We start from the raw sequence: 11,141 nt of genomic DNA on the forward strand, positions 1-11,141 counted from the left end.
GCCGCAGCAAAAAAGCCAACGGCAAAGAAGCCTACTGCAAAGAAAAGTACACCAAAAAAGAAGCCAGCAAAGAAGAGCACGCCAAAGAAAGCAGCAAAGAAGCCTGCCACAAAGAAAGCCTCGGCTAAGAAACCAGCAGCTAAGAAACCCACAAAGAAGCCTGTTGCTAAAAAACCTGCAGCAAAGAAGGTCAAAAAGACTCCCAAAAAGGCAGCAAAGAAGACCGCAAAAAAATAATTTGTGTGTATCTGGCTATTACATTAACAAACGGCTATTTTTATAGCCACACATTTACAAAAAAACATTATCTTGGTACAAAGTTAAACTTGTTTAAGTCACTTAAACAGTTAAAAAAGAGTAATTTTAAGATTAGATTCCCTAAGTTTAAGTATTTTCGTTTTTAAATTTCTTATTTTCTTGCTTTTACTTTTCTTGCCCTTCATATTTTTAACATTGTCAAACTTTATGTAGCATAAAATTTTTATGTAGCATAAAATTTAAACAGAAAGCAGAACAAAGTTTGATATAAAAAGCTAGCCGTAATATTTTTTATGGATGTGTGGCTATAAAAATAGCCGTTTTTTGTTTGGTAAGATGCTTAGGCACGTTCCCCACGAATTCTTCTTGCCAACTGGATGTCTTTAGGCATGATTGTAACTCGTTTTGCGTGAATGGCACACAAGTTAGTATCCTCGAACAAGCCAACAAGGTACGCTTCAGAAGCCTCTTGCAGAGCCATAACGGCTGTGCTCTGGAATCGCAGATCTGTTTTGAAGTCCTGAGCAATTTCTCGCACAAGACGCTGGAAAGGCAACTTGCGGATCAAGAGCTCGGTTGACTTCTGGTATCTTCTGATTTCTCTGAGAGCAACTGTACCAGGTCTGTAACGATGTGGTTTTTTCACTCCTCCAGTAGCTGGTGCGCTTTTCCTCGCAGCTTTAGTGGCGAGTTGTTTTCGTGGAGCCTTTCCTCCAGTAGATTTACGTGCAGTTTGCTTTGTACGAGCCATATTTTAAGAAGTCGATGTAGTACGGATACACAAGACGGTCTAAAATGCACTATCGCGCCAAAGTTTTATTTCTCATATTGATTGACAGCTAAGGTTCAAAACAAACCATTTGATTGGTGCTAAGAAAGTAATTTCTGATTGGCTGCATAATGACATTACGCTCATTACTTTAACATTTTTATAAAATCTGTGTTTTTTGGCTACGGGAAAACGGCTGTATCTTCTGATACACAAAAGCTTTTGACTTTTTTTTTTTTTAGTAAGTAGCAGAAGGTTTGGCGAATTCCAACGATGCCAAATTTATTGCCTTACTGAAACATTAAGACCACGAATTTTTAAAAAAACTACAGTTTTACTTAAAAAAATGTACAAAATGTTCGGAACATTTTGTAATGACGCAACTCTATTGGTTAATTAGGGTGTTTCCACGAGCAGTAGGTAATTTTATGGCCTCTTTTTAAAGCTGTCTGAATTCTGTTAACTCAAACGTTGTTTTTGTACTCGTTCTGTACGCAACTATATCAATATGTCTGGACGCGGAAAAGGAGGTAAAGGATTGGGAAAAGGAGGTGCTAAACGTCACCGAAAAATTCTTCGTGATAACATTCAGGGAATCACAAAACCTGCTATTCGACGTCTTGCTCGACGAGGTGGTGTCAAACGTATCTCTGGCCTTATCTATGAGGAAACCAGAGGTGTACTGAAGGTTTTCTTAGAGAATGTTATTCGTGATGCTGTAACCTACACAGAGCACGCTAAACGCAAGACCGTTACCGCTATGGATGTTGTTTATGCCTTAAAACGTCAAGGAAGAACTCTTTACGGATTCGGAGGTTAAGCGTTGTCATTGCTCAACAAAAACGGCTATTTTTATAGCCACAAATCTTTTAAAACATTACTTTGTGCACGCTTCCAAATTACACAATGTGTAAAGTCTTGTCACAGTTACATTTATTGCTATACGATACTATGTCATATATGACACAAAAAAAATTTAGAAATACTTTGTAGGGTTAATTTGCCTGGGAGTGTTTCCGTGAAAAGCTGGGTTAAGTTAAATGTAAGCAATAACATGGATCAATGTACTTGTCTTTTCTGCAAGTACAGCTAATAATACGTATGAAAAGTGAAGCTAATCCACACACACACATGGGGAAGTATTTTAAATGTAGGCTAGTGTTCTTAAGCACATTATTTAGAAGTTTTATTAACTTCGGTTAACTTGTAGTGACGCCAAGTAAATGTTTTTTTAAAGATGTGTGGTCTTAAAAAAGACCGTTTGTGTTTGGTAGACGTTGGTTTACTTGCTGCTTGTGTATTTTGTGACGGCTTTTGTTCCTTCACTGACTGCGTGTTTTGCAAGTTCTCCAGGCAAGAGAAGACGTACTGCGGTTTGAATTTCACGAGAAGAGATGGTCGACTTTTTGTTTTGAAGAGCCAAACGCGAAGCTTCGGAAGCAATGCGCTCAAAGATGTCGTTGACAAATGAGTTCATGATGCTCATAGCTTTGCTTGAAACTCCGACATCTGGGTGAACTTGTTTCAAAACATTGTAGATGTAAATAGCATAACTTTCCTTTCTCTTTCTCTTGCGTTTCTTTTCACCAGTTCCACCAATCTTTCCTCCTTTTTTGCCGGCTCTTTTTTCACCTTTCTTGGCTACTTTAGGTGCCTGTTTTCCTCCTTTAGCTGCTGCGTCAGACATGGTTAAAAATTTTTGCTACTTAACTTGTAAATAAGCATTAAACTGCAAGTCAAAACTTTTTGTTTATAAGTAAAAAAATCGGATCGAATTCGATCCGAAAACGCCGATACGCAATTTAATTGGTTAAAAAAAAAATCTTTTGTTTAATACTTAATTATGATTGGTTAAAAAAACATGATTTCGATCCTATTTTTATGATGAAAAAACGAGTAAAGTTTATTTCGTTAACACTTACGTTAAATATTCGTACGTTTTTGTATTAACTTACAAATCAAATCGCAGTTATGTCTGGACGTGGAAAAGGTGGAAAAGCTAAGGCTAAAGCCAAGACAAGATCCTCAAGAGCTGGACTTCAATTTCCAGTCGGTAGAGTGCATAGATTCCTTCGTAGAGGGCACTATGCTAACCGAATTGGATCTGGAGCACCAGTTTACTTAGCAGCCGTCTTGGAATATTTATCTGCTGAGATATTGGAGTTGGCTGGTAACGCAGCAAGAGACAACAAAAAAGCTAGGATTATTCCAAGACATTTACAATTGGCTGTTCGTAATGATGAAGAATTAAACAAACTTTTGAGCGGTGTAACCATTGCAGCTGGTGGTGTTTTGCCAAACATTCAAGCTGTCTTACTCCCAAAGAAGAACGACAAAGGACAGAAGAAGTAAACCGCTACACTCAGAAAACAACGGCTATTTTTATAGCCACACATCTTTAAAAAAACATTGTTTTTTTCACAAAACTATAACCTTAAAGTCTAATAGATAATCCATGCATACGCCTTGTCCTAAGTAACTCAAAGAAATTAAATAAAAAAATTTGATCACAACGTCAAAATAAATTGCACGTATTTGCCCCTACTAATGTCTACGGCCATACCACGATGAACACACCCGTTCTCGTCTGATCACGGAAGTTAAGCATCGTCGGGCCGGGATAGTACTTGGATGGGGGACCGCCTGGGAACTCCCGGTGTCGTAGGCTTTTCATTTTCATTTGTTGCCTTTTCATTTCAATGGTGCTGTGATATATTTCTTGTTATAACAATTAAGGAACGTGGCGGTTGTTGAAAGTGTTTCCTATGACATTTTCCTACGACATTTTCAGGTGATAGTACGAGAAAAAAGAGCTTTCAAATGCATACAAACTCGATCTATTGCCGATCATCCAATAACCCTGACGGAATGGCAAATAAAATAAAATTCCGCCGCCTTCCGAGGACTTATATCGCAATCACGTTTCGTAACAGCCAAGCGAGGTTTTACCTTAGCGTTTAAGTCACCACCGACATTTGGCCGCGCAACTTTTCTAAGCTCATTCATTTTGAATTAAGGAGGGGGCGAGCGCGGACGCAGGCCCCCACTACCAGAAATTGTACGGTCGAGTTACTGACGTTTGCAGTAATCGCAGAGGTCAGCCCAAGCGTAGTGCAATGCAAGAGCCTCACTCTGGAAGAAAACCCTCATTGATCAGTCTTTACTTCCCCGTCAGGTAAGTATGAGTTGGAACTGCACCGTAGCATGAGGGTACCCTTCAAAGTTTGTTAATGCTTGTGGCTTGAGTGTGTTATAAACTGCCGTGTCGCGGGGCATAGGCTGTATTCTCCCCCAGTGTACGCGTTTTGTTCCCGCCGTAGACTATGCAGAGTGCCGTCGGAAAGAGGACTGCTATTATTCTTTTATTGCTTATGTGGGCCGCCATCGGTAATAGTGCAACACCAAGGCAACCCGTGGTCACGGCGTGAATGAATCCACCTCCATGACCCAAGGCCAAAAATCAGATTAATATACTGACCATTCAGAGAATGGCCTACCAGATATTAAACTGATAAGAACAGATACTACACTTGATCTTAGCCATTAGGCCGAGAAGCGATAAAGAACAAGCGTTGCCATGATAGGCATCGTCCACACACCGTAACTGCTTGTGGAGCATGTCACGTTACTGTAAAGCTTACAACTGTCACCGCGTACGGATGGACGGCGACATAGTAAAAATCACGGCTGTTGATTTAGCCGTAGGATGGAGAGCGACTGTAGCGAGTGGATGGTAACTTACAAGAATGCTAACAAAGGCGACGATACTAAGTGCGTGATATTACTTTCCAATATGACTGCGTACATTCCGTTTATCAACGCATTACGCCAGAACGTGCGCGCGCGTTACACAGTAGACCATGCAGCCGAAATGCGACAGTGCGACCCTGCCAGGAGTCGAACCTGGAATCCCCTGATTCGTAGTCAGATGCCTTATCCATTGGGCCACAGGGCGATGCTTATGACTTCGCCCCATCGTTATTTTGGCTTGCGCATTCGTTTTACTTACGACAGAATTCTTCGTGTTTGTAGCCATGAAAGAAAGGGACTTCTGTGAGTGAATTTTTTTACTGTGGTCTAATAAAAAAGTCGAAACGCAGTGCCCAATATATGAATTGCTCCTAATAGCCGGAAACAGGCCGTGTCGATGATGTAGGCCGACATACGCAACGCAAACCAAAGAACGCTTTATGAAAATCCTAACACGGGCGCGGAAGAAGCCCAAATTAACAGAGTAGATGTAATGCTGAAGACCTCAAACTCCAGCAGCTTCTCTTTCAGACTATTGCGTCGTGCTACAAATAAAAATTAACATGCTTTCGCATAGTCGCGGCTCCCAAAACGGACATTATACGATGTACAGAAACACACATTTCTGTTTTCGCGCCAAATCAATTCCCGGGAGTGGTACTTTTACGTCCGCATACTTCGCACCGTCTTAAATTATATCTCATTTACACGGTAATGTTTAGTATACTTCTACTGTGATAACAAGCATCGTTTATCGTTGGATTGTTGTAAGAAAACATTAAAAATGAGTGAAGCAGCTTCTCCAAAGAAAATCGCACCCAAGAAGAAACCTGCTGCAAAGAAGACAGCTGATCACCCTAAATATGTGGACATGATCAAGGCTGCTATCGCTACCCTAAAGGAACGCGGTGGTTCATCTCGCCAAGCTATTACAAAATATATTCATGCAAATTACAAAGTTGCTGAAAACTCAGATCATCATCTGAAAATGGCTCTTAAACGAGGAGTAACATCAGGCGATTTGATTCAAACTAAAGGCACTGGTGCTTCTGGATCATTCAAGCTAGGTCAGGTAAAAAAAGAAAAACCTAAGAAAAAGGCCGCAGCAAAAAAGCCAACGGCAAAGAAGCCTACTGCAAAGAAAAGTACACCAAAAAAGAAGCCAGCAAAGAAGAGCACGCCAAAGAAAGCAGCAAAGAAGCCTGCCACAAAGAAAGCCTCGGCTAAGAAACCAGCAGCTAAGAAACCCACAAAGAAGCCTGTTGCTAAAAAACCTGCAGCAAAGAAGGTCAAAAAGACTCCCAAAAAGGCAGCAAAGAAGACCGCAAAAAAATAATTTGTGTGTATCTGGCTATTACATTAACAAACGGCTATTTTTATAGCCACACATTTACAAAAAAACATTATCTTGGTACAAAGTTAAACTTGTTTAAGTCACTTAAACAGTTAAAAAAGAGTAATTTTAAGATTAGATTCCCTAAGTTTAAGTATTTTCGTTTTTAAATTTCTTATTTTCTTGCTTTTACTTTTCTTGCCCTTCATATTTTTAACATTGTCAAACTTTATGTAGCATAAAATTTTTATGTAGCATAAAATTTAAACAGAAAGCAGAACAAAGTTTGATATAAAAAGCTAGCCGTAATATTTTTTATGGATGTGTGGCTATAAAAATAGCCGTTTTTTGTTTGGTAAGATGCTTAGGCACGTTCCCCACGAATTCTTCTTGCCAACTGGATGTCTTTAGGCATGATTGTAACTCGTTTTGCGTGAATGGCACACAAGTTAGTATCCTCGAACAAGCCAACAAGGTACGCTTCAGAAGCCTCTTGCAGAGCCATAACGGCTGTGCTCTGGAATCGCAGATCTGTTTTGAAGTCCTGAGCAATTTCTCGCACAAGACGCTGGAAAGGCAACTTGCGGATCAAGAGCTCGGTTGACTTCTGGTATCTTCTGATTTCTCTGAGAGCAACTGTACCAGGTCTGTAACGATGTGGTTTTTTCACTCCTCCAGTAGCTGGTGCGCTTTTCCTCGCAGCTTTAGTGGCGAGTTGTTTTCGTGGAGCCTTTCCTCCAGTAGATTTACGTGCAGTTTGCTTTGTACGAGCCATATTTTAAGAAGTCGATGTAGTACGGATACACAAGACGGTCTAAAATGCACTATCGCGCCAAAGTTTTATTTCTCATATTGATTGACAGCTAAGGTTCAAAACAAACCATTTGATTGGTGCTAAGAAAGTAATTTCTGATTGGCTGCATAATGACATTACGCTCATTACTTTAACATTTTTATAAAATCTGTGTTTTTTGGCTACGGGAAAACGGCTGTATCTTCTGATACACAAAAGCTTTTGACTTTTTTTTTTTTTAGTAAGTAGCAGAAGGTTTGGCGAATTCCAACGATGCCAAATTTATTGCCTTACTGAAACATTAAGACCACGAATTTTTAAAAAAACTACAGTTTTACTTAAAAAAATGTACAAAATGTTCGGAACATTTTGTAATGACGCAACTCTATTGGTTAATTAGGGTGTTTCCACGAGCAGTAGGTAATTTTATGGCCTCTTTTTAAAGCTGTCTGAATTCTGTTAACTCAAACGTTGTTTTTGTACTCGTTCTGTACGCAACTATATCAATATGTCTGGACGCGGAAAAGGAGGTAAAGGATTGGGAAAAGGAGGTGCTAAACGTCACCGAAAAATTCTTCGTGATAACATTCAGGGAATCACAAAACCTGCTATTCGACGTCTTGCTCGACGAGGTGGTGTCAAACGTATCTCTGGCCTTATCTATGAGGAAACCAGAGGTGTACTGAAGGTTTTCTTAGAGAATGTTATTCGTGATGCTGTAACCTACACAGAGCACGCTAAACGCAAGACCGTTACCGCTATGGATGTTGTTTATGCCTTAAAACGTCAAGGAAGAACTCTTTACGGATTCGGAGGTTAAGCGTTGTCATTGCTCAACAAAAACGGCTATTTTTATAGCCACAAATCTTTTAAAACATTACTTTGTGCACGCTTCCAAATTACACAATGTGTAAAGTCTTGTCACAGTTACATTTATTGCTATACGATACTATGTCATATATGACACAAAAAAAATTTAGAAATACTTTGTAGGGTTAATTTGCCTGGGAGTGTTTCCGTGAAAAGCTGGGTTAAGTTAAATGTAAGCAATAACATGGATCAATGTACTTGTCTTTTCTGCAAGTACAGCTAATAATACGTATGAAAAGTGAAGCTAATCCACACACACACATGGGGAAGTATTTTAAATGTAGGCTAGTGTTCTTAAGCACATTATTTAGAAGTTTTATTAACTTCGGTTAACTTGTAGTGACGCCAAGTAAATGTTTTTTTAAAGATGTGTGGTCTTAAAAAAGACCGTTTGTGTTTGGTAGACGTTGGTTTACTTGCTGCTTGTGTATTTTGTGACGGCTTTTGTTCCTTCACTGACTGCGTGTTTTGCAAGTTCTCCAGGCAAGAGAAGACGTACTGCGGTTTGAATTTCACGAGAAGAGATGGTCGACTTTTTGTTTTGAAGAGCCAAACGCGAAGCTTCGGAAGCAATGCGCTCAAAGATGTCGTTGACAAATGAGTTCATGATGCTCATAGCTTTGCTTGAAACTCCGACATCTGGGTGAACTTGTTTCAAAACATTGTAGATGTAAATAGCATAACTTTCCTTTCTCTTTCTCTTGCGTTTCTTTTCACCAGTTCCACCAATCTTTCCTCCTTTTTTGCCGGCTCTTTTTTCACCTTTCTTGGCTACTTTAGGTGCCTGTTTTCCTCCTTTAGCTGCTGCGTCAGACATGGTTAAAAATTTTTGCTACTTAACTTGTAAATAAGCATTAAACTGCAAGTCAAAACTTTTTGTTTATAAGTAAAAAAATCGGATCGAATTCGATCCGAAAACGCCGATACGCAATTTAATTGGTTAAAAAAAAAATCTTTTGTTTAATACTTAATTATGATTGGTTAAAAAAACATGATTTCGATCCTATTTTTATGATGAAAAAACGAGTAAAGTTTATTTCGTTAACACTTACGTTAAATATTCGTACGTTTTTGTATTAACTTACAAATCAAATCGCAGTTATGTCTGGACGTGGAAAAGGTGGAAAAGCTAAGGCTAAAGCCAAGACAAGATCCTCAAGAGCTGGACTTCAATTTCCAGTCGGTAGAGTGCATAGATTCCTTCGTAGAGGGCACTATGCTAACCGAATTGGATCTGGAGCACCAGTTTACTTAGCAGCCGTCTTGGAATATTTATCTGCTGAGATATTGGAGTTGGCTGGTAACGCAGCAAGAGACAACAAAAAAGCTAGGATTATTCCAAGACATTTACAATTGGCTGTTCGTAATGATGAAGAATTAAACAAACTTTTGAGCGGTGTAACCATTGCAGCTGGTGGTGTTTTGCCAAACATTCAAGCTGTCTTACTCCCAAAGAAGAACGACAAAGGACAGAAGAAGTAAACCGCTACACTCAGAAAACAACGGCTATTTTTATAGCCACACATCTTTAAAAAAACATTGTTTTTTTCACAAAACTATAACCTTAAAGTCTAATAGATAATCCATGCATACGCCTTGTCCTAAGTAACTCAAAGAAATTAAATAAAAAAATTTGATCACAACGTCAAAATAAATTGCACGTATTTGCCCCTACTAATGTCTACGGCCATACCACGATGAACACACCCGTTCTCGTCTGATCACGGAAGTTAAGCATCGTCGGGCCGGGATAGTACTTGGATGGGGGACCGCCTGGGAACTCCCGGTGTCGTAGGCTTTTCATTTTCATTTGTTGCCTTTTCATTTCAATGGTGCTGTGATATATTTCTTGTTATAACAATTAAGGAACGTGGCGGTTGTTGAAAGTGTTTCCTATGACATTTTCCTACGACATTTTCAGGTGATAGTACGAGAAAAAAGAGCTTTCAAATGCATACAAACTCGATCTATTGCCGATCATCCAATAACCCTGACGGAATGGCAAATAAAATAAAATTCCGCCGCCTTCCGAGGACTTATATCGCAATCACGTTTCGTAACAGCCAAGCGAGGTTTTACCTTAGCGTTTAAGTCACCACCGACATTTGGCCGCGCAACTTTTCTAAGCTCATTCATTTTGAATTAAGGAGGGGGCGAGCGCGGACGCAGGCCCCCACTACCAGAAATTGTACGGTCGAGTTACTGACGTTTGCAGTAATCGCAGAGGTCAGCCCAAGCGTAGTGCAATGCAAGAGCCTCACTCTGGAAGAAAACCCTCATTGATCAGTCTTTACTTCCCCGTCAGGTAAGTATGAGTTGGAACTGCACCGTAGCATGAGGGTACCCTTCAAAGTTTGTTAATGCTTGTGGCTTGAGTGTGTTATAAACTGCCGTGTCGCGGGGCATAGGCTGTATTCTCCCCCAGTGTACGCGTTTTGTTCCCGCCGTAGACTATGCAGAGTGCCGTCGGAAAGAGGACTGCTATTATTCTTTTATTGCTTATGTGGGCCGCCATCGGTAATAGTGCAACACCAAGGCAACCCGTGGTCACGGCGTGAATGAATCCACCTCCATGACCCAAGGCCAAAAATCAGATTAATATACTGACCATTCAGAGAATGGCCTACCAGATATTAAACTGATAAGAACAGATACTACACTTGATCTTAGCCATTAGGCCGAGAAGCGATAAAGAACAAGCGTTGCCATGATAGGCATCGTCCACACACCGTAACTGCTTGTGGAGCATGTCACGTTACTGTAAAGCTTACAACTGTCACCGCGTACGGATGGACGGCGACATAGTAAAAATCACGGCTGTTGATTTAGCCGTAGGATGGAGAGCGACTGTAGCGAGTGGATGGTAACTTACATGAATGCTAACAAAGGCGACGATACTAAGTGCGTGATATTACTTTCCAATATGACTGCGTACATTCCGTTTATCAACGCATTACGCCAGAACGTGCGCGCGCGTTACACAGTAGACCATGCAGCCGAAATGCGACAGTGCGACCCTGCCAGGAGTCGAACCTGGAATCCCCTGATTCGTAGTCAGATGCCTTATCCATTGGGCCACAGGGCGATGCTTATGACTTCGCCCCATCGTTATTTTGGCTTGCGCATTCGTTTTACTTACGACAGAATTCTTCGTGTTTGTAGCCATGAAAGAAAGGGACTTCTGTGAGTGAATTTTTTTACTGTGGTCTAATAAAAAAGTCGAAACGCAGTGCCCAATATATGAATTGCTCCTAATAGCCGGAAACAGGCCGTGTCGATGATGTAGGCCGACATACGCAACGCAAACCAAAGAACGCTTTATGAAAATCCTAACACGGGCGCGGAAGAAGCCCAAATTAACAGAGTAG

At 40.4% G+C, this 11,141-nt stretch overlaps 6 non-coding genes across 6 annotated transcripts; 2 read left to right on the top strand and 4 right to left on the bottom strand.

Annotated features, from left to right (window-relative positions):
* Positions 1-3,576: 3,576 nt before the first annotated feature.
* LOC130659051 (5S ribosomal RNA) lies at positions 3,577-3,695 on the top strand. The gene has a single exon (XR_008986262.1). It is a non-coding gene; the product is annotated as a 5S ribosomal RNA (ribosomal RNA).
* A 350-nt stretch (positions 3,696-4,045) lies between these two features.
* Positions 4,046-4,210, bottom strand: LOC130659556 (U1 spliceosomal RNA). The gene has a single exon (XR_008986761.1). It is a non-coding gene; the product is annotated as a U1 spliceosomal RNA (small nuclear RNA).
* A 185-nt stretch (positions 4,211-4,395) lies between these two features.
* Positions 4,396-4,587, bottom strand: LOC130660614 (U2 spliceosomal RNA). The gene has a single exon (XR_008987812.1). It is a non-coding gene; the product is annotated as a U2 spliceosomal RNA (small nuclear RNA).
* Positions 4,588-9,452: 4,865 nt separating this feature from the next.
* Positions 9,453-9,571, top strand: LOC130659063 (5S ribosomal RNA). Its single transcript, XR_008986274.1, has one exon. It is a non-coding gene; the product is annotated as a 5S ribosomal RNA (ribosomal RNA).
* A 350-nt stretch (positions 9,572-9,921) lies between these two features.
* Positions 9,922-10,086, bottom strand: LOC130659558 (U1 spliceosomal RNA). The gene has a single exon (XR_008986762.1). It is a non-coding gene; the product is annotated as a U1 spliceosomal RNA (small nuclear RNA).
* A 185-nt stretch (positions 10,087-10,271) lies between these two features.
* Positions 10,272-10,463, bottom strand: LOC130660615 (U2 spliceosomal RNA). Its single transcript, XR_008987813.1, has one exon. It is a non-coding gene; the product is annotated as a U2 spliceosomal RNA (small nuclear RNA).
* Between the last annotated feature and the right edge of the window lie 678 nt (positions 10,464-11,141).

The sequence above is a fragment of the Hydractinia symbiolongicarpus genome, chromosome 9 (genome assembly GCF_029227915.1).
Source record: "Hydractinia symbiolongicarpus strain clone_291-10 chromosome 9, HSymV2.1, whole genome shotgun sequence".
Classification (NCBI taxonomy): Eukaryota; Metazoa; Cnidaria; class Hydrozoa; order Anthoathecata; family Hydractiniidae; genus Hydractinia; species Hydractinia symbiolongicarpus.